The sequence below is a fragment of the Mauremys reevesii genome, linkage group 1 (genome assembly GCF_016161935.1).
Source record: "Mauremys reevesii isolate NIE-2019 linkage group 1, ASM1616193v1, whole genome shotgun sequence".
In the NCBI taxonomy this organism is placed as follows: Eukaryota; Metazoa; Chordata; order Testudines; family Geoemydidae; genus Mauremys; species Mauremys reevesii.
Window position 1 is genome coordinate 184,820,918 of NC_052623.1, and position 21,098 is coordinate 184,842,015.

At 38.6% G+C, this 21,098-nt stretch overlaps 1 long non-coding RNA gene across 1 annotated transcript in view; it reads right to left on the minus strand.

Annotated features, from left to right (window-relative positions):
• Positions 1-17,082, minus strand: part of LOC120395941 — a 52,534-nt gene extending 35,452 nt beyond the window's left edge. Inside the window, exon 1 of the long non-coding RNA XR_005592897.1 lies at positions 17,020-17,082. This is a non-coding gene — a long non-coding RNA (uncharacterized LOC120395941). The remainder of the gene's footprint in view (positions 1-17,019) is intronic.
• Between the last annotated feature and the right edge of the window lie 4,016 nt (positions 17,083-21,098).

Consider the following 21,098-nt stretch of genomic DNA (forward strand, 5'->3'; position numbering starts at 1 on the left):
GTCTTTGTTGGGAGTAACACAGTATAGTGGGGAACTGTACAACTTGGAAACATCCCAGTCAGGAGTGAGAGAGACATGTCTCCACCCAAGAGAGGCGACAGTTGAAGAACTGAAAGCCTGAGAATGGGTGCTCTTACTGAACCACTGAGGGGTAATAAAGGTACAGTTGCCCTGAACTGTGACAGAAGGGTCTAGTGTTCCTTAAGTAATCACTATGTATCAATACATTCAATTGTGTTAGCACAAAATTTCCGGCAGTCTTATTGCTGGGAGACTAGTGGTCAGGGGAATATTAGGAAGACACTTGTCAGTACCTTAGAGGGTGGGTATTATACACCTGCAAAATATTGTTATTATTATGTCTAATTCTCATTTAAAAAGCAATCTATCATGGGCCAAATTCTCTGCTTGCATAAATCTACTGACTTCAGTGGAGTTACTCCAGCAGAGAATTTGGCCCCATGTAACTACTTGCACTACACAAGCACAAGCAGAGGCTATATAGAGTGGTAGATGAAAATAACTTAAAACCCTAAATGCAGTCATCTGCATGGAATGGAAGAATGTCTTAAGGCCCCTGCAAGCTTGCTCCCTCCCTCCTTCCGAAGTAAGCTGGGTAAAAATTGGAGGGAGGGGCAGAGAACAGACTTGTCTCAGGGGACATGAGTTCAAGCACAGTCTTCACCCACATGTAGAGAAGAGCTACAAGGATGATCACCAGAACAGAGGGTCTATCTTATGAAAGGAGACTGGAAAAGCTTCACTTGTTTAGTCTAGCAAAAAGAAGGCTGAGAGGGGATATGATTGCTTTCAATAAATACATTAGAAGGGTAAACATCAAGGAGTGTTAAGAGCTATTTAAGCTAAAGGACTATATAGGGACAAGAACATATGGATATAGACTAGCCAGGAACATGGCCACATGTATGAATGTGATTTTGCAATGGAAGGGAGCTAAGCTCAGCAGCCCTGGGGCTCACTTCCGGTTTATGTGGTATGTTCCTAAAAACTCATGCTTCAAGGTTTCACCTGGACACCCGAAGGGGTCAGAAAGAGATTCACCCCCCCCCAATGTATTTTCATTTATTCATATCCTTCCTCTGAAGGAGGGATGACTATGGCTGGAACTGGGACATTGGGTGGGGAAGGCCAGTGCTCTGAAGTGGCATAGAGCATTCACAGGTGCTTGTCTGGCTGGTTTATCACTCACATGCTCAGGGTCTAACTTATCACTATATATATGGGGTTGGGAAGGAATTTTCCCCAGATCAGATTGCCAGTGACCTTCAGGGTGGGGAAGGGGGTTTGCCTTTTTCTGTAGCATGTGAGTGCAGATCCCTTGCCAGAATTATCTGGGTATCTCTCACAATCATTTCCCTGCCTTTGTGGCTTGAGCATAGGTGCACCTCCTATTCTTTATCTGTGGCATGTAATAGTCTAGTTTCCTGTAGGCTGCAATACATTGGTCTAGTTTTGGTTGTTGGGTTTAGTGTATAAATATTGGGGGGAGGGGTGGTGGTGATATATAAGAAATCAGATCAGATGATCTAGTGTTCCTTTCTGGCATTAAACTCCGTGACTCTGTGACCCAGGCCCACAGCTTCCACTGACTTTAGTGAGAGCCTCAGCATCTTGGAAAATAAGGGCAATTTTATTTAGATGCTTAACTTTAGGTTCCCAAGTTTGATGATGTCAGTAATTTATATATCATCTCTGAAATCTATCTGAATGATTTGAACACAGGAAAAGGACTTTGAAAGAGAAGGACCCTTTTTGGCCAACAGGCACCTAAGGACTGTGAGGTGCCCTGCAAACATTTTACATTTAAACTACAACCTGCAGATGTGCAGATACTGGGAAAGTCAGATGAGGAGGTTTTGTTTTTTCTCCACCAAAAATCAACATAAAATATTCTCTGAAGCTTTCATTTATACATCAGGAGTTTTCAGACAACTTAGAAGGGCTTGTTTGCAAGAGTTCATCTCTCATAAAAGACTTGCAGCTGCCCTAGAAATGAGTAAAATAGCTACTGATAAGATTCAAATCAAGTTCTACCTTCTCAGTCATTAATTGTAAACATAATTCATAGTCCCTTATGCTTTGGAAACCAAAGGAAGTATTCCTTTTTGTATCCCACCTTTTCCCCCATCATTATGTACTCACAAGGATCAATTTCACTCCTCTCACTTGAAATGCAGTTTAGGACATGCAAAAATTAACCCCAATGTTTATATTTAACTTTAATTCAGATTCAAAAAGATTTCCCTCTGTCAATATGTTTACACAACAGAGAAGTAGTATTAGCGTCTAATACATATAAATAACACTTGTTTTAAAAACTTGCTTAATTCTCTGTGTGCATTTACATTAGTGAGACGGGCCCAAACCAAAATTTTAGGACCAAACATTGCTAAACTGGCTAGTTCAGTTTCAGAGCCAAATCCAAATATTGTAGCTCTAATATCTTTTAGTGTATAGCTGCATTAAGGCATTTTAACAATTGCCATTGAAATGTGATCTCAGAATTGAGGGGTTCTCACTATTCCTCTTCTTTTATAAAGCCAATGTATTTTCCAATCAAGAAATGCATCCTAGAGCATTCCATAGATAGGAAAGACTTCATAGAGCATTCTGCAGAGAAGTTCAGTGGTTAGGATGCCAGCTTGAATGTCAGACTAAGGTTCAATTATCTGCTCCACCTGTTTGATCTTTGGCAAGTTACTTCATTTCTCTGTGCCTCCATTCCCCATATTTAATATGACAAGGGTGTTGTGAGAATAAAAGTAAGACTTTTCATTGTCTTTCTATCTATGGCATTTATATTGTTCCCATTTCTGTGGTAGCTGTTTCATGTACTGCATGCTGGATAGTAACATACGAAGATTCCATGTTTCTAAAACTAAACTGGCTCTTTATTAAGAGAACTATTTGCAGAGATATTGCAACTGCTGCTTGCATTCCAGCCACATGTACACAGACTGGCTTCCTGGTGCCTCCTCCAACCTCTTCTCTCCTGAAACCTGTCCTCCATCCTCCAAGTTTCATGAAGGACATGCAACCATAAGATTTGACATACTGACAATATCTTGTAAATATTCTGAACAAACCATATGAAATTAAGATAACTCAATAAATCTTAAATTAAACCTTATTGAATTAGGGTTAATATATCTCAGGTACATTGCATTAAAATGCAGTTGTGTGTCTGGCATCATACGTACCTTCTCTAGTAAGGAGTGGGGATGCTAATGGACTTCTTCGACTAGCCTTTGACGTTACCCCTTCTCTCCCCCAACCCACACCAGGGAGAAATGCACATACTAGTCCATACTGGATTCTCCACAGACCAACACACAAAGAAAATACAGTTGGATAAAAGCCTGAGGTTTAACCTGAGTCAGGGTCTTCTTTCTGATCCAGACAATGGACATGAACCCTGATTCATGGAGGGTCCAATCTTTAGGGGAGGATTAGAAGAACTGGGCCTACTGAGGCCTTATAAGACTGTATGCTTGTTCTCAGCTGAAGCTCTAAACTTGTAACCACAAGGATTTATCCTGCCAGAACCTATGTTAGAGTTGAGTTGAACTCTGGTAAGATTATTAGCAGGCGTGTAGGTTCTTTTATTGCTTTTAATATATTTTATCTCTAATGCTTTTTACCTTAAGAATAATGTAGGATTGCTTAGAAAACTGTGTGGTAATTTGATATCTGTAGCAATCACTCTGTTCTAAGTCTCTGAAGAGAAAGCAAGCAGGTCTGTGCTTAGGCAGACTGTCTTTGTTGGGAGTAACACAGTATAGTGGGGAACTGTACAACTTGGAAACATCCCAGTCAGGAGTGAGAGAGACATGTCTCCACCCAAGAGAGGCGACAGTTGAAGAACTGAAAGCCTGAGAATGGGTGCTCTTACTGAACCACTGAGGGGTAATAAAGGTACAGTTGCCCTGAACTGTGACAGAAGGGTCTAGTGTTCCTTAAGTAATCACTATGTATCAATACATTCAATTGTGTTAGCACAAAATTTCCGGCAGTCTTATTGCTGGGAGACTAGTGGTCAGGGGAATATTAGGAAGACACTTGTCAGTACCTTAGAGGGTGGGTATTATACACCTGCAAAATATTGTTATTATTATGTCTAATTCTCATTTAAAAAGCAATCTATCATGGGCCAAATTCTCTGCTTGCATAAATCTACTGACTTCAGTGGAGTTACTCCAGCAGAGAATTTGGCCCCATGTAACTACTTGCACTACACAAGCACAAGCAGAGGCTATATAGAGTGGTAGATGAAAATAACTTAAAACCCTAAATGCAGTCATCTGCATGGAATGGAAGAATGTCTTAAGGCCCCTGCAAGCTTGCTCCCTCCCTCCTTCCGAAGTAAGCTGGGTAAAAATTGGAGGGAGGGGCAGAGAACAGACTTGTCTCAGGGGACATGAGTTCAAGCACAGTCTTCACCCACTCTGCTAATGATGTGTTTAGCTATTCATTAGGACTGACTCTTATCACTAGAGAAGGGCAATTTGAGGCTGTGAGAGAATGCTCATTAATGCTGAATGGATTTCCCTGAATCAAATCGTTCTTATTCCACTAATAATCCCTCAAAACTCAGCAGAATCCTATTAATCCCTTAATTCGATGGTTTTGGTGGGCTTTGCACGATGCCCTTAGGCCTCAGCTCAGCAAAAGACATGCTTAAGTCCCTTGTACTTCATTGGGAAGTAAGCATGTGCTTAAGTGCTTTGCTTAATTGAGGCCTTTGTCTCTTCCTCATATACCTGGCTTTGTACCTCCTTTCACACTGCCTCCTACACTGGGAGTAGCCTCCCACACCCCTCACTCTCCTTCTTCAGATCCTTCCCTTCAATCTACTTCTATAGGGAATTCTATTGACACTGATTGCATGCATTACTGCACCACCATATGCTCTGTGCAAAACCCTGTATGTAGTAAAGTATTACATAAATAAGAAGTGCACTTTTTAATAGGAGTAAATAATTAAACATTATTGTAACTCTCATTAAGTTTTATTCACAATGTGTGCAGTAGTTAAGTGCTGTTAAATTAAGGGGCAAATTCTATCTCCCTTATTCACACTGAGTAGCACCATACTTAGCAACAAATTCCACTGAGGTTGGATAACCCATGGAAGTAAGTGACTATTCAGTGAGAATTAGGGAGTCAGGACTTAGCTCTGAGTAATTAAATTATTGAACAAAAATAATTAGATAAGAATTAATGATCATTGAGTTTTGCCTACTGCCATATAGTTAACACCTAATAAGTATCTAATGGATTATTGCAGAGGAGTAACTAATTAAACATAATTAATTACTTATTTTAAAATAGTTTTATAACAGTACTAAACTAAAGCCGATGCAGGCAGTTCTCAAATACAGTATAATTTCATTCCTGCCTGCCTGGTGTAGAAGTTTTGGCTATCAAAGAGAGGTGAAAGAAGCTGGTTCGGATAGAAAGAAAGAAAGAAAGATTAAAAAACTCCTTTGGACCACTTCAAAAAACATGGTGGAAGTGTAGAAAATAGCCAAGCTGTTAAATGATTACTCTGCCTATCTCTTTATAGAGAAAGGGCAGGGGAGATTTGCCCAGCATGGAGGATCAAATTGTTTAGAGATGACAGAGAAGTAGCTAGGCAGTGGGCAGACAGCAGAATTGTTTGGGGAAAGAAAAGATGCACATGAAGCAAAACAGAGCACTGAGTTCAGATAGCATATACCCAGTAACATCTTCACTCAAAGTTTTAAATGATCATTTGATTCCAAAGAAATTGTCGAGATTTTAGGTGGCAAACAGAGTTCTATTGATTTATTTAAAAAGGAAAAGATCACAAGATAAAATATGAACATATATAGGCCAATAAGTTTAACCATAGTCATGGGGAAAATCTTTGAATCTACCTTATTATTTGTTGTAGAGGAAAACACAGAGCCTGGAAAAACACAGTTTGTCTTAAGGAAAGCCAACTATAGACAGTCAGGCATAGGAGGCCATGCTTAATTGATTTTTGAAGATATTACTGCCATGATGGATAAAGGGAACATAGTGATGTGATAGATTTTCCAAAAGAATTTGACAATTTTCCAGTTTGGCAATCAATAGCTAAAAGTCATGGAAGGGTAGGGGTGTGGTGGGATGGTTAATCAGGTACTAAGAACAAGAGACAAAGAGTAGGCATAGATTCAAACTTTCAACCAAAAGGTTGTTAGAAGAGCTGTGAAGATGGAAGTTCTGTTCATGAAGCATTCTGAGATTTCTTAATCTGGCTTGATTTTGAACTGGAATGAAAACTGATAATCTCAAAATTCTTCATGGAGGAAAATTCTGAAAAAAATCCAATTTTGGGTGGACCAAAATATTTTGTTTCAACAAAATTGTTTCATTTTGATTTTTGAAATTTTGTATTACAGAAATGATCTAAATCAGTGTTTCCCAAACTTGGGATGCAGCTTGTGTAGGGAAAGCCCCTGGCGGGCCAGGCCGGTTTGTTTACCTGCCCCATCCACAGGTCCAGCCAATCGCGGCTCCCACTAGCTGCGGTTTGCTGCTCCAGGCCAGTGGGGGCTGTGGAAAGTGGTGTGGGCCGAGGGATGTGCTGGCCACCTCTTCCAGCAGCTCCCATTTGCCTGGAGCAGCGAACTGCAGCCAGTGGGAGCCGCGATCAGCCGAACCTGCAGATGGGGCAGGTAAACAAACCGGCCTGGCTTTCCCTGCACAAGGAGCGTCCCAAGTTTGGAAAACACTGATCTAAATGATAAAAATACCTTACCCATATAACACATTTATCTTCCTAATAGAAACAACCCAGCAAGTCCCCTACTTTTGGCTAACCACTAGGGTCGAAAAAGAGGTGTCAATGTGTCTTTTTCTACAATAGCCGATTCTTATAATTAGAGAATTACATACTGTCCAATCACATTGGTGTGAGCTTTCAGGGGACAAAGGGAAGTGAATAGTTTAAACTAATAAAATCTCATCCACCTTTATTTTATTTTTGTAACAGAAAATTCCTTAAAATGATAAATTGATAAATAAAATGGAAACTGTACTTGAATTTTTTAGAATAAATAATCCAAGTCCTCATTTAAAACTGTTCTCATTCTCACCTATGACCTGTCACAATGGACTAACAAGCTGATCAGCTACCTGTACTGCACAAGGCATTGTTAGTGCACCAACAGCCACCACTCATATCCAGCCCACTGTAATGTAGCTTGTATAATGCCAGAAATCATACCCCTTGGAACTTTTGTGCACAAGCCAATTAAAATAGCACAAGAACCACAATCAGTATCTTGTAGAAACTAGTTAAGACTGTTGAGTAGAATATCTGACCTGGAAAACAATTTATGGATTGTGTGTGCATCTCAATAGTTCTTTTAATAAGCACAGGTAAATTGGAAAGCAAGCAAATAGTGTGCTAGATAGCCAGTTCCACTTGCTTTTTTTATCCTGTCTCCACTGCATAAAAAATTAAAAAGATATTTGAAGTAACACAACATGAGCCAATCTATGAATTTAATGTCCCAAAGCAGGTTCAGCATGCCTGAACAAGAACACAATGAGGGAAAAAGTTAATCTAATTATAAAACTTATGACCATTAAGTTATTTATGTTGCAGATATTTGCTGAAGCTCTTTGCAAAGCTTTAAATATGTAATCTAAGAAAATAATTTTTCTGGAAAATGACTTAGATAAGTAGTAATAACAAATTAAAATGAATTATGTAGAAGCCACTGTACAGTAACATTAGATGCAATTCGGCAAATTGCCTTAGTATTGTGAGCAGTTAAAAAACACTTTTCTCAAATGATCAACATCTATTTCCAGAACTGTATATTTGTATAATATGCAGTTACAAATTACGATGAACTTTCTTCCAAGAAGCAGTTCAAGAAAAGATATTCAGATGACTAAAGGTTCATTTTATTAAGTGCCAGCTATTTACCTTGAAGGTAATCATAGCAGACGGACAAAATAGAAGGCCACACATTGTAAAAATTATATTTTATGGGACTTGGGAAAAAACAGGTTCTAAATTTCCATTAAAGGTAAACAATAGAGGGACCCATTCGGTAGGTTTGCATAGAATCAAGACAGCAGTTGGCAATTTCAGTCTGTGTTACTATTAATGCATAGCCTAATATTTACCACACTACCTTCCTGTCATTTTGATTTTCCTCTTAATAAGATTCTTTCATACATGGCCACTACTGAGCCCATAAGTAACTAAGGGCCACCGAAGATGATGAAAAGACTCCACTGATTTCAAATGGTTTTGAAACAAACCTCTAAGGAGTCTATTTTCCAGTTTGGCTCTGAGCTAGCTCCATTGTAGTTCATTATAAACTCCCTGGGCTTAACTCTATCCTCTGATAAATCAAAGAGGTGATTGCACAGGTGCAATATCAGAATTTGGCCCCGCTTCCTTAACCCATCTTGCTCTCTCTCTCTCAAAAATAAAATAAAATAAAATAGGTGACTTCTCTGCACCCCTGGTGTTTATTTCTATGGCACCTGTCACCATGTTATCCATGAACCAACATGTAGATCACTACTTCATTACATCAGCCTTTTTCTATTATCAATTACTATTATTATTTAGTTTGCAGTGGTACACACATCTGCTAGAAATTTTTCATGTGCAGAGGAAGACACAGTCCCTTGTCCTGAAGAATACTTTAATGAGGGAATAATTTGCATTCCCAAATTTATTCTTGTGCTTGAAGAAGTCAAAATAAGTTTAGGAGAATGTAATTAGTCTCATGAATTCTAGTTTTCTGTTATGTGCAGCATCCATTCTGCATTCTACAGTCAGAAAAGCAACACAGAACAGGCTGTACAAAGTTTTTTACCTCAGGTGGTCTTCTTTCCCCCTAAACCTACATTGATTTGTATGGGAATCATTTGTTTCTGAGAGCAAAATTTGCCCACAGGTCACTAGACACCCTTTTCAGAAGGCCACTGCTAAATTATATTGTTTTGAAGAATGTATGACAGAGTAAAGAAAAATTATTCAGCATTCCATGAAAGTAAAAAGTTATTCCTCTGGAGCAGAGTGGATCAAAAATTCTCTGTCAAGCCAATTTTTAAGTTAATGGATTTCTTTATTATTATTTTATGTAAAATAATTTTTTTGATTAAATGAAATATTGTGAAAAACGTTTTTGTTGAAAATGTGGGTTTTGAAAAAACAACGAAAAACAAACCCAAAAGCCTTCCAGTTTTCAGTTCTTAAAAAAATAAAACAAAACACCAAACAAACCCCAAAACAAAAAATTAATTCAATTTTTGATTTTTCAGTGAAAACCTGAATTTTTTTTAAAAGAAAATATTTGCCCCCCTCACCTGCCCAAAAAAGTGTTTTTTAACTAAATGTTTCACAGAAGATAAATTTCTCAGTCAGAACTAATCCATGGCTCATTCTGTTGGAATTGCAGCCCCAAACCTGGAGATCTGATTCTCACTAGATGTCTTAGGGCATTGACAAGGGTAAAGCCACTTTTGCACTCCTTATATGCTGGAGCCATAACTCTTAGTCCCCTCTATAAGTTAGAGCATTGTCATGGCTATTCTAAATTATGCTCTGCTTCCTAGGGCTCTCTGTGGGCCTTGGGAACTAGAGAACAGGCACAGTGAAGAGCACTCCAGCCACAGCCCTGATCTGCCTTACGAAAGGCTTAGAGTTGCTTAAACCAGCTCTATGCTGGCTGGTTAAGTACTCTACAGTGGGAGGTTTTGTTACTCAGCAGTGACTGAGGTACCTCAGTATCTCCTGTTCTAAGTCTTGAAAGATACTTCAATTGCTACATGTGCTTGGTGCAGGGAACATTGATATTTTGATAGTCCCCACTGTACCATATGGCTGGTAGATTTCGCATGCTCCATGTCACAGGTACCATATATCAATTATGTCTCTAAGGTCAGTCTGTCACTTTTTGCTAGAAATAAGTGGCATATTTTCATCTTGTTACTTAGAGATTGAGGTGTGTAACTCCTATTCATGTCAATGATGGTTACACATGTAAACCCCTATGCATGAAGATGAAAGTGCTATCTACCAATAAAAGCAGTAGTGCAGATGCCTTTTATTCAAGTATAAACAGAAAATCAGTTATGTAGCTCTAGATATACTGCATATTGCTAATGGCAGTGCTAAAAATAAGTAATTTGGATAAAACATTTTCAACCCCATACATATTATTACAAACAATATTATCTAAGAACTCTGTTGGGTTTAATGCAATTTGTCTGAGTACATGGACTATTTCCCCTTCTCAACATAGCCTTAGGAAGTGAAGAATTTTAAAGATGATCCATGACAAGTTTTAACTGGTTTTCTATTGGGTTATTTACCACACATTATTATTATTACCCAATAAATCCTATGTACAAAGAGTATTTATGAAGATAAATACATATGATGAAATAATATTTAAGTTACCGTGTAACAGACTTGACTGGCATTCTCGATAACTAGTTATTAAGGACTTTTTAGTGTTGTGAAATATTTGAACAGCTTCACATTTCTTATCTTGTGTAACCATTGAATCCAAATTGTTGTTTTCCCCACAGCTGCCAAAATCCTATGGGGTGCAAGCTGTAATGTTGGGAAGCACCACCATTTGAGGGTGAACAGGTATGGCAGTTGATGCAAGATAGTATAAATGATTGGAATAAGGGCAAAATGGATTAAAAAGGCAGGTTACTTTGTCCAGAGGCAGAATTTTATTGTTCCATGCTCATCTGTAATAGGAGTTTTGCTTTACTAATGAGTCTGCAAGACAGGGTACTCATGTAGGAACTAAGTTTATTTTCAATTACTTCTGTGCAAATGTAGTGAATCTGGATTCACACTGATGTAAATGAACGCAGAATTTGGCCTACAGCAGTTATTTTGGTTGAATTAAAAACAAAATGCTTAAGAATCAAATCTCCAGCTCTCATTTGCAAGAATATGCCATTTAGCATTTTTGTTTTTTCAGTGACATTTGGAAACAGGTTAAAGCAACACTGAGGAACAAAGATTTTGCCTTCCAGTAAAGTTACAGCCATCACATTTCTAGACTTTATCCACTAAATGAAAATAACTTGGAATTTTCCACAGTCTAAAAATATGGTACAGTGTCTCCACATCACACATCAGTTACCCATTTGTTACTCAGTGGTAAAAATTTTTTAATTGCAGCCTTGAAACTGAAAACTGAAAGATATAGAAATAGGGAAAACCAATCATCTATTGCAGAAAGCTGAGGGCATTTCTAAAGTTCAAGAAGCTTTTCAAAAAGGTAAAATGAATGTAATCTTTAGGGGAAATGTCAATTTTATTCTGGGCAACAGCAGTCAAAACATGAGGGATTTTAGATGGAGTGGTTAAGGAATGTACACTCAGAAAACTAAAGGAAGTAAATAATAATAATACAGGAAAAAGGTTAACATCTTGACATTAAATTAGAGTTTTACTAAAACTCATGGTATATATTTTTTTATAATTAGGTGCCACTGACTAGTGTGGCAAGTAATGAAACAATAAGGAAAGAGTAGATTCATCTGTCAATCTTTTGGTTTGGTATTGCTCTGCAGGAAACCTGCATGTGCAGCCTTTTGAACTGAGTTAAATAGCTGTGTGAAATAAAACCCTTATACCTTCAAGTCACTGTGATGGAAAATATCATATGCAGACTGGCTTGTTTTGCTCCATAGTATTAGTATGGAAAACTGAAGACCAGGTTTCAGACACTGGTCTCTCTTTGTGTCCAGAGGCACAAATAAATGCATGTACAAAATAGTTTAAGTACTGCTTTGGGATCACAATCAAGATTCTTGAACCTCTAAGGACAGGTCTACACACAGATGTTGTGCCGCTGTATCAATTTCAGTTAAGGGATGTGGTTTTTTGTTTTGTTTTTTTGCCTAAATAACTTTAACAGCACAATCCCTAGTGCTGGTGACTTATACCAGTATGCTATTGTCCTTCCCATATGTGAATATTCCTCACTGGAGGTTTTTAAGAACAGGTTACACAAATACCTGTCAGGGACAGTCTAGGTTTACTTGGTTCTGCCTCAGTGCAGGGAGATGAACTAGATAACCTCTCAAGATCCCTTCCAGCCCTATGTTTCTATGATTCTATGCTATACCAAAATAAGCACTTTTATATTTAGTAAAACTGTGTCCACATACAGGGTGTTGTACCAGTTCAACTATAATGGTATAGTTAAAACAGTACAACTTGTGTTGTAGATAAAGCTTAAGGACCAGTTTTTCAAGGCATTTAATCACCCAACGATGCAGATAGGTGCCTAGTGGGATTTTCAAAGGTGCCTTAGCAGGGTAGGCACCTAACTCTTGTTGAAATCAATGGCACTTTTGAAAATCTCATTAACTGTTGATCTACATTTTTAGAAACTCAAATAGCTTTGAAAATCAAGCCCTACATCCTCTACCCTGCATATATTCATTGTGAATGACTTTTTACACAGGAATAGTCCCAGAGAAGTCCATTCAGACTACTCACATGTTAAGTCTTGTCTAACACAAAAACTGTACTGCTTTAACTATACCAGTGTGGTCAAAGTGGTATAACCCCCACTAGTGTGGATGCAGTTGTGCCAGTAAAAAAGTGCTTATACACCTCTACCTCGATATAACGCTGTCCTTGGGAGCCAAAAAAATCTTACCATGTTATAGGTGAAACTGCGTTATATCGAACGTGCTTTGATCCACTGGAGTGCACAGCCCTGCTCCTCCCCCCCCGAGAGTGCTGCTTTACCGTGTTATATCCGAATTCATGTTATATCGGGTTGCGTTATATTAAGGTAGAGGTGTACCACCATAACTTATTGCCATATAGGAAGGGGAATAATGATACTGGCGTAAGGCACCTTTGTACTGGTATAATTCCATCTACACGAGGGTTGTAACTATTGGGGGTGCGGGGAGAAGGGAAATCACCCTTCTCACTGACATAGTTATAATGGTACAATACTGTGTGTAGACCAGCCCTAAGTGAGCTTAAATGCAGCTGTAAATTAATAACTCCATGAAGTTTTGTGGTTGCAAAAATCCAGGTACAAAAACAGAGGCCCAGCTAAGGTAAGGCTGGAAATATGACTTTTAAATTGATCTAGCTACATTTATATACCTTAGGATTCCTTGTCTCATTTTAGAAAGGGTAGCACAGAATCAGAGCCACACAGAGTGTTGCTGTGTTTTTGTCTTTTTGTGAGGAAAGGGGAATTCTTTTTGAAGTAATGCTTTTGCTTCAGCAAGTTAGCATAGTGAATAATGATAAATAGAAGCAGAACTGCATTCTTTCTTGAATGTATACTTCTTATGTATTACTTGTTACTTAAAATATTCAGAAATGATTTAGTTAAATAAATACAGGCTCCTTTTTGACTGAGGGAAAGATTAATTTATTCAAATGCATTCTTCTTGTCCTTGTTCCATAAAATGAAACTGTTAAAAGGCACAAGTGCCCATTATTTATTTACTTACTGTACACTCTACATTGATTTGAGTAGGAATCTAATCAGTTCCATTGTTTGCAATAACCATTCAGAAAACTGAAATTAAAAATGTCTACCCCTGACAACCTTTTTTCTTTTCATTTGAGAAAAACAGGGGCCAAATTCTGTTCTCAATTACATCTTGATACTACAGTGAAAACTTTGGATTTGCATACAACAGTGCAAAATCTGACTTTTAATGAGCTGTCTCGTGTTTCAAATGCATTTGGACAGTGGATTGTTGAACTGGGTTTGCTGAGCTGTCATTAATTGCATAATATTTCCTTATGTTATACATAATATCAGCTAACTATATCTTAGGTTCTGTTGATTCCATTGCAATATTAAGTTGGCTTCAGGAAGCTAAATATTTATCAAACAGCTGCAGCACAAATTATTTTTGAAACTGAAAGATTATACACCACAAAATATCTTCCAAAATGTTCATCGGACTTATGCTTTCAATATTTTGCTTCAACCAAAAGAAGAAAATTTATTAGTAATAGCCTCCACTTTGGAATTGACAGTAGTTTTGTCCTTTGTTTTACAACTTTATCCAACATCATATTACACATTTGGACTCTAGCAAGTTGCAAGGTATGAAGTCACTAACTTGTTTTCTGGGCACCAAATCTCATTCTGAGGCCCAGATAGTGATGCTCTGGAAAAAGTCATTAATTAGCCTAAGCTCTATGTCCAGGTACACAGTGGTGCTTAGTTAAGCACCTTCAGTGAGAAGGTCATGCACTGCCAAGTGTGAACTGCTGCACTATGTTCTGAGCTGCAGATCTCTGAAAATGTAGCCAGCTGAGCATCTGAGGTGCTGACAAGCAGCTCTTGTGAATAAATCACACTCTGATGGTATTCTGCCAACATTCAATGTGTCCAGATTGCCAGAGCTTCATGTCTTTAGCTTTGTTGATGGTGGCTCTCTCAAAAAGGAGCAGAGTTAAATGTTGCAACCCATCTTGGCCAAATTTATGACACTGTGGGCTTTACTGTATATATTTTATGATTGTAATGGTTATTATTATGATACTAGATTGGAAGACAGAGATTATATTTAATTATTTTTCCAAGCCGTTTGTATTTTGGAAAAGGATTTGGATGTTATAATTTCAAGCAAAATTTACTCATTCCTAATAAAATGCTAATTCCATTTACTATCCTAGTATACATTACATCCAGTATAGAAATGCATAATTGTTTTCTCCCTAAATGTGCTTTCACTGGAACAAACCTTAAGCCCGTCTTTGTTAATGCAGACATCAAAGGATATTTTGAGTACTTTCAGTGACTTTGCTTTATACAGTAGGGTTTCATGCTGTGTACATTGTGTATTGGTGTACAGGTAATAGTTCTACTGTTTTTGCTACACTTCTCTATGATCCATTTCATTAAAACCATGGGAACATATGGCCCTACATAATTAAGCAGTTTTCACACGTGTATTTGTTAAAGATATGTCACAAAAGCAAAAGTAGAAGAGGATGAAATAATGGGGTGAAGTCCTGGTCTCCTTAAAGTGACTGAAGTATTTCCATTGACTTCAATGGGGCTGTCATGGGTTCCCCCGGGGTGCCACTGGAACTGGGGTACCACTGAGCCTTCTGATTCACCCGCCTGGGCTCCCTCTCACACTGTGCTATGTGACAAGCTGCAGACCTGCTCCTACACTTTCACCAGCATTCACACAGGCAGGGACACACCCAGATGAAGTTACTTGCAGGATCTCTGACCAGCCATTGCATGATCCAACAATATAGAGGCTACAGCCAAGATAACCTCCAGCCCCATAGGCACGCATGCCCCCCCACTGGAGTATAAACCTAAGATTATACCGTCTTGCACTGCACAGGGAACTGTACAACATAAGATCATAGAATTCATCCCTCCCTCAATGTGGAGAGGAAATGCAATAGCCCCTACTCTTTGAGCTAAGATTCCCAAGCTCTTAAGTCCAAACTTACTGGTTCAGATTAAAACATAAAATAAATTTATTAACTACAAAAGATAGATTTTAAGAGATTTTAAGTAATAGCAAACAGATCAAAGCAGATTGCCTAGTAAATAAAACAAAACTGCAAACTAAGCCTAAAATATTGGAAAGATAGGACATGAATTAAATTCTGACCCTGGCTGATGATACAAGCAGGCTTGCAGACTCTCAAGACACAAACTGCACTTACTTTGCAGCTTGGGATTCCCAGGTTTTCATATATAGGCTAGAAATCCCTTTAGCTTGGTCCAGCACTACCCCCAGTTCTGTCTTTTTGTTCCTTAGGTGTTTGGAGTTTTCTTGTGTGGGGAGTGAAGAACCACATATGATGTCACTCCCTGCCTTATATATCTCTAGCATACGGCGGGAACCCATTGTTTTAAACTTGGTTCTCAGACCAGTTTGTGGAAAAATACAGACATCCCACAATAAAGACCAGAGTCATGTGGCCTGGTCACATGCCCTTGCTGAGTCATAGCAGCCATTACTTACAGGCTGTCTGGAGCATTCTCAGGAAGTCTTACCATGTGGGAGATAAGCTTCTCCTAAGGCCTATTGTTTTTTCTAGTGGCCCATTACCTTGAATAGGCCCTTCAAAGCCAGCTATCTAGACTGGAAGCATTTTGCCTAGTGGGTGTCGCCCAAGTGTAACTACATTTGAAATACAGATACATAGTCAATATTCATAGCTTCTGATATAAAAATGATACATGAATACAAATAGGATAATCATATTCTGCAAATCATAACAGTGCCAATGACACCTCACATGACCCATCTTGTACAAATGCATCATAATTAGGCCATAATCATATCATAATATCACTCTGAAGACCTTGGGGTGCAGTGTCACAGGGGCCATGATGTAAACCAAGGAGGGAATCTCATTTTCATAATTCTTTTCCTTATTATTCAGGGAGGGTTATAGTGATACATAATCAAATCTGAGAAACTAGAATAAAATATCAAAAGTGATTAAGTCACAATGTAGATTTTTCCTTTGCATAGTTTCATTCTTTGAAGAGAAGTGATTTGGAGCTTTGCAAGCAGAACAATGAACTGGGTGTTTTGGATGCTTTATTAAAATTAAGTGAATTTAAAAATCACTGAATGGATTTGTATTTACAATTGAGTTCTGAAAAAAGTTTTAATCCATGGCTGAGACTTTGTGTCAAGTTTCAGTCCTGATCAGTTTTTTACTGATGAATTATAACCTCCCAAATCATGTCTGATAAGGAAAACTGCATAGCAACCTTAACTACAGTGCCTCAGATACAATATTTTAATAGATATTAATTAACATCCAACCTTGATGAAGAAACATAATAGGGAATTGTAGGCTGTCACAGGGTGATCTCCCTTATCCTGGATTTTTCTTTGGAAACAGTCCTCACACACTCTTACAGAGGTTTGCCACCATTTTATTTACAGTGTCTTATGCAGTTTCATGTCCCATCACCACAAGGCTTTGCCTAAGCTTCAACATACCTCCTAAGCACGGAGTGAGAGAGAAAGGGGAAAAGTCTCACTGATCCTGAGCTTCTTTGCTTTCCTTCCAGCTTTCCTCTCTGCCCTCCTGGCTCCCATTTAACAGTCCCCACCTGACAAGCTGAATCCTCTTGTTAATTGGTTAATCATGAATCCTAATCAATTGTCTTCCAATATGGCCCATTGGGGCCACTTACAAAGTGCACAGAGTGGTAAGCCAGCCTAGGCTACTCTCACTCTGTCGCATAGACTCAGACTGCATTAGGCAACATTAACTTGTCAACAAATTAGGCAAGATTTACAAGACTATTTACTCTGCTAATCAATAAAAAATGAGAGGTTACCATAGCAACTACCATATCACAGGTGTAGCTCTTATATAACCTCTGGGATACAAGTGATTTTTCATACAACCCTGACAATTTAACTGGTGTTCTTCTGCACCTTAGGCTTTAACTCAAGCAAACAACAAAACAACCAAATATAAGAAATAAAAATGTGCATTCTCATTTAGTTAGCTCCTGCAAGGTGCTGAGCACATTCGAGAGGCATACAGACACCTCTACTTCTTGTGAAGTCAATAGGACTGGAGATTGCTCAGCTCCTTGAAAGACTGGACCTTTAATTTGTTATGTGGTAGTACCTTTAGGCATTTAGAAAAATAAAAGTTTCATCATGGCAAAATCAGAGCTCTGAATCTTTCCCTAGGAAGTTTTCCCTCCTCCCTCCTTTCTCAGTCACAGTTGATACCACCACAATCCTTTCTGTCACTCAGACCTATAACTTGGGTACTATTATTGATTGGACCTCTCTTTATATCTAAATCTTACCCACAGATAAATAACTCATCTAAGCCCTCATCATCGTGTCTCTTAACTACTGCAATCTCTTCCTCTTCAGCCTTGAGAAATGCAAACTTGTCCACTTATATGTCTTCAAAATACTGCTGCAAACTTCATTTTCTTGGCTCATGCCTTCAACCACAACTCCTCTCTTTGTTCCTTTCCACTGGCTCCCTCTTCTGCATTGCATCAAATGCAAATTATTGTCTTTACTTTTAAGACCCTATCTCTATCCATGTTATACCTATCATAGACTATTGTGACACTGACCTTCCCTCTACTCTGCCAACAGTTCCAGCCTTCATCATCAACTTGTTACATTTTCTGTACTTTCCTTCATGCCACCCCAAAACACGGGAAGAGCCCCCCATAAACTGGAACAAAGCCACCGCAGTGTTCTCCTTCAGTTCCCTCCTTGAACTCTCCTTTGCCATGATGCCTACAAAAAACTTGTCAACAGTTAGTCATCTAGTTTGCCGAGGCCACTGCCTATCATACTGACTAGTATTGTCCATTATTTCCTTGTGCTCTCCCTGGCTTTTATTGTATCCACTTATTCTCTCTTGTCTTAGATTGAAAACTACTCAGGCAGGGACAGCCTTTGTGTTATGTTTCTGTACAGGGCCTTGGACTGTGTGGCTCTGATGTAGGATTGGGGTAATTAGCTACTACTGTAATACAAATAAATAAATAGTGATAATAATTATAACAATAGGTACATTGAAGATGGCAAATACACACTGGAAATAAGATGTACATTTTTAACAGTGAGGATAATTAACTATCGGAACAGTTTACTAAGGGCCCTGGTGGATTCTCCATCACTGACGATTTTTAAATTAAGATTGGATTTTTCCCCCCCTAAAAGTTATGCTCTAGGAGTTATTTTGGGGGAACTTCTATGGCCTGTGTTATATGGGAGGTCAGACTAAATGATCCCTTCTGGCCTTGGAATCTATGAAAATAGAGTAGAACATATAATATGCACTTTAAAAAGTGTTCATGAAAAACGAGTGCATGCTTAGCAATAAAGTCCTACATGTTAAAGATGTTAAGGTCAAAGGGAAGTTTGTTATTGCCATCTAAAAAAAGCAGTCTCAGACCCTGAAGTTGTCACAAAAACTGTAAAAAAAACCAACCCTAAAAAACTAGAAATGTAAGCATAAGCAGGAATTTGCACAACTCAGGAATAGTGTGGGGGTTTTGGCTATGGAGCCAGCAGGAGGAGTTTAATTTCTTACCAGACTGTAGTAATTGTAAGCTACACCATATCATATGTAGCATTGTAGCCCTTGGAATAGTGCACCTACATTTGAAGGCTAAGATTTTCAATGGGGGGTTAAGAGGGTCAGGAGCTCAGCACCCATTGAAGTCAATAGGGGTTGAGTGCCTAACTCCTTTATCCCCCTCTGTAAATCTCAGCTGAATTTCTTAGAGTTTGCTGGTTTTCATCACAACTATTAGATTGGTTAGATGCAGAGATTTGTGCATAATATTTTGATATTTGGTATCTTGTCCTGTGATTTACCAGTAATTAATATACTGAATAGTTAAAAAACTGTAGCTAATCCATCTTGCAAACAATTAGCTAAGTGATTTTCTTTGCCCACCAATTGGTACAGGTGTTGGAATTTCTCTCTCCTTATATATTTATTCTCCTCAGTTCATCTGCTTGTTTGCAGCTAACGAATGGCCGAAGAATAAAACTTAAACACTAAATACATCCTGAGAGCCTGAGAAACAATAAAGAACATATCTTACCAAACATCAGTCCTATTCGCCATAGCCATGTTATTACCATTGTTCCTCAGAATACAATAACTGATTGGTGCATATTATACATACGTTCTGTACAGATATCAATATACAATTTATACTGCTAATAATGGAATAATCTGATTCAATACATTGTGTGATTCTGAGTGGCATGGAGAACAACATCATTATTCTTTGTATTCCATTCTTAGAGCTAAATTAATCATTTCTACTGTTCTAACATCAATTGTCTATTCATATTTCAAAACCACAGTGTCTGCATTTTAAAAGGTATTGTACTGTATTTATTTTACGACAGCTGCTTGGCATTATCTAAAGAGGAAAAAAATCTGCAAACACATGTAAGACATAAGGGAAGAAACTTTCAGAAACATTTGCTTCAGGCTGAAACTTGACATAAGGAACCAACAATTCCCTGATGTAACATCAAACTAGATTTAAGAGGAATTATAGTGGGGATTAATATGGCCCAAGATCTCAACATAGAAACAGAAGTTTTTAAGCTAAATCTTTCCCTGAATAGAAGATAGCAAGTGGGAGCAAAGATGCTGGCTGGTATACTCTGTGTTAGGTATCCTCCTTTGTTGAGGCAGGCCAAAGGAGGGGTTGGGGAGAATGTCCCATGGAACACACATTGCTGATGCTCTGAGCAAAAGCAAAATATATCCCCTACTTTGTGCCAGCTAGTTCTTACTGATGAATGTCTACATATGTAATTGAAAAAATTGAAACAAAGCATTTTGATTAGGTGAACACATTCTGTTTCAACCTTATCTTATATTATAAATGTGCTAAATACGTGGACAGTTTCCTTATTCTGCAGAGAACCTGCGGGGGACATGGTGGGTGGGCAAGTGAGTTATCCAGCAACCATTCCGTATGCTCTCTTGCTTCTGCTGGTTATGTGTTTGTGCGTGTGTAAGTGTGTTGGGCTGCGGGGGTAGAGACTCTATTCACTTTCGCCTGTGTGCACCACCACTTCACCACACAGGAGCTGTACTTAAATCTGGTAAAGATCAGTTCTTTACAGAGACACAGTAACCTCTCACCATAGTTAAGATGGCAGCTAAATTTGTCTTCAAACCTGATTTGTGAATCCACCTTAAAATCCACATACACACACACAAAAATCAGTTCAGGATGAAAACTAGTAGTTCAGGTCAGGGACATTGGTAAACGTGGTGGGAGAAAGTCGAGGTCAATTAATTAAGGGGTTCCAAAACTACAGCACCTAAAACAGCAGCTCTTTTTCAAAGCTGCCAATAATTCTTAACATAATTTTTTTGAGCAGACAGGCAAACAAAACATGGGCCATTTCTGGCAGAGCCAGGAATACAATCCAGAACCTTCAGATAGTGAAGCCAACTCTCACAGGGGCAGCTCCAGGCCCCAGCACGCCAAGCGCATGCTTGGGGCGGCATGCCACGAGGGGTGCTCTGCCGGTCGCCGGGAAGGCGGCAA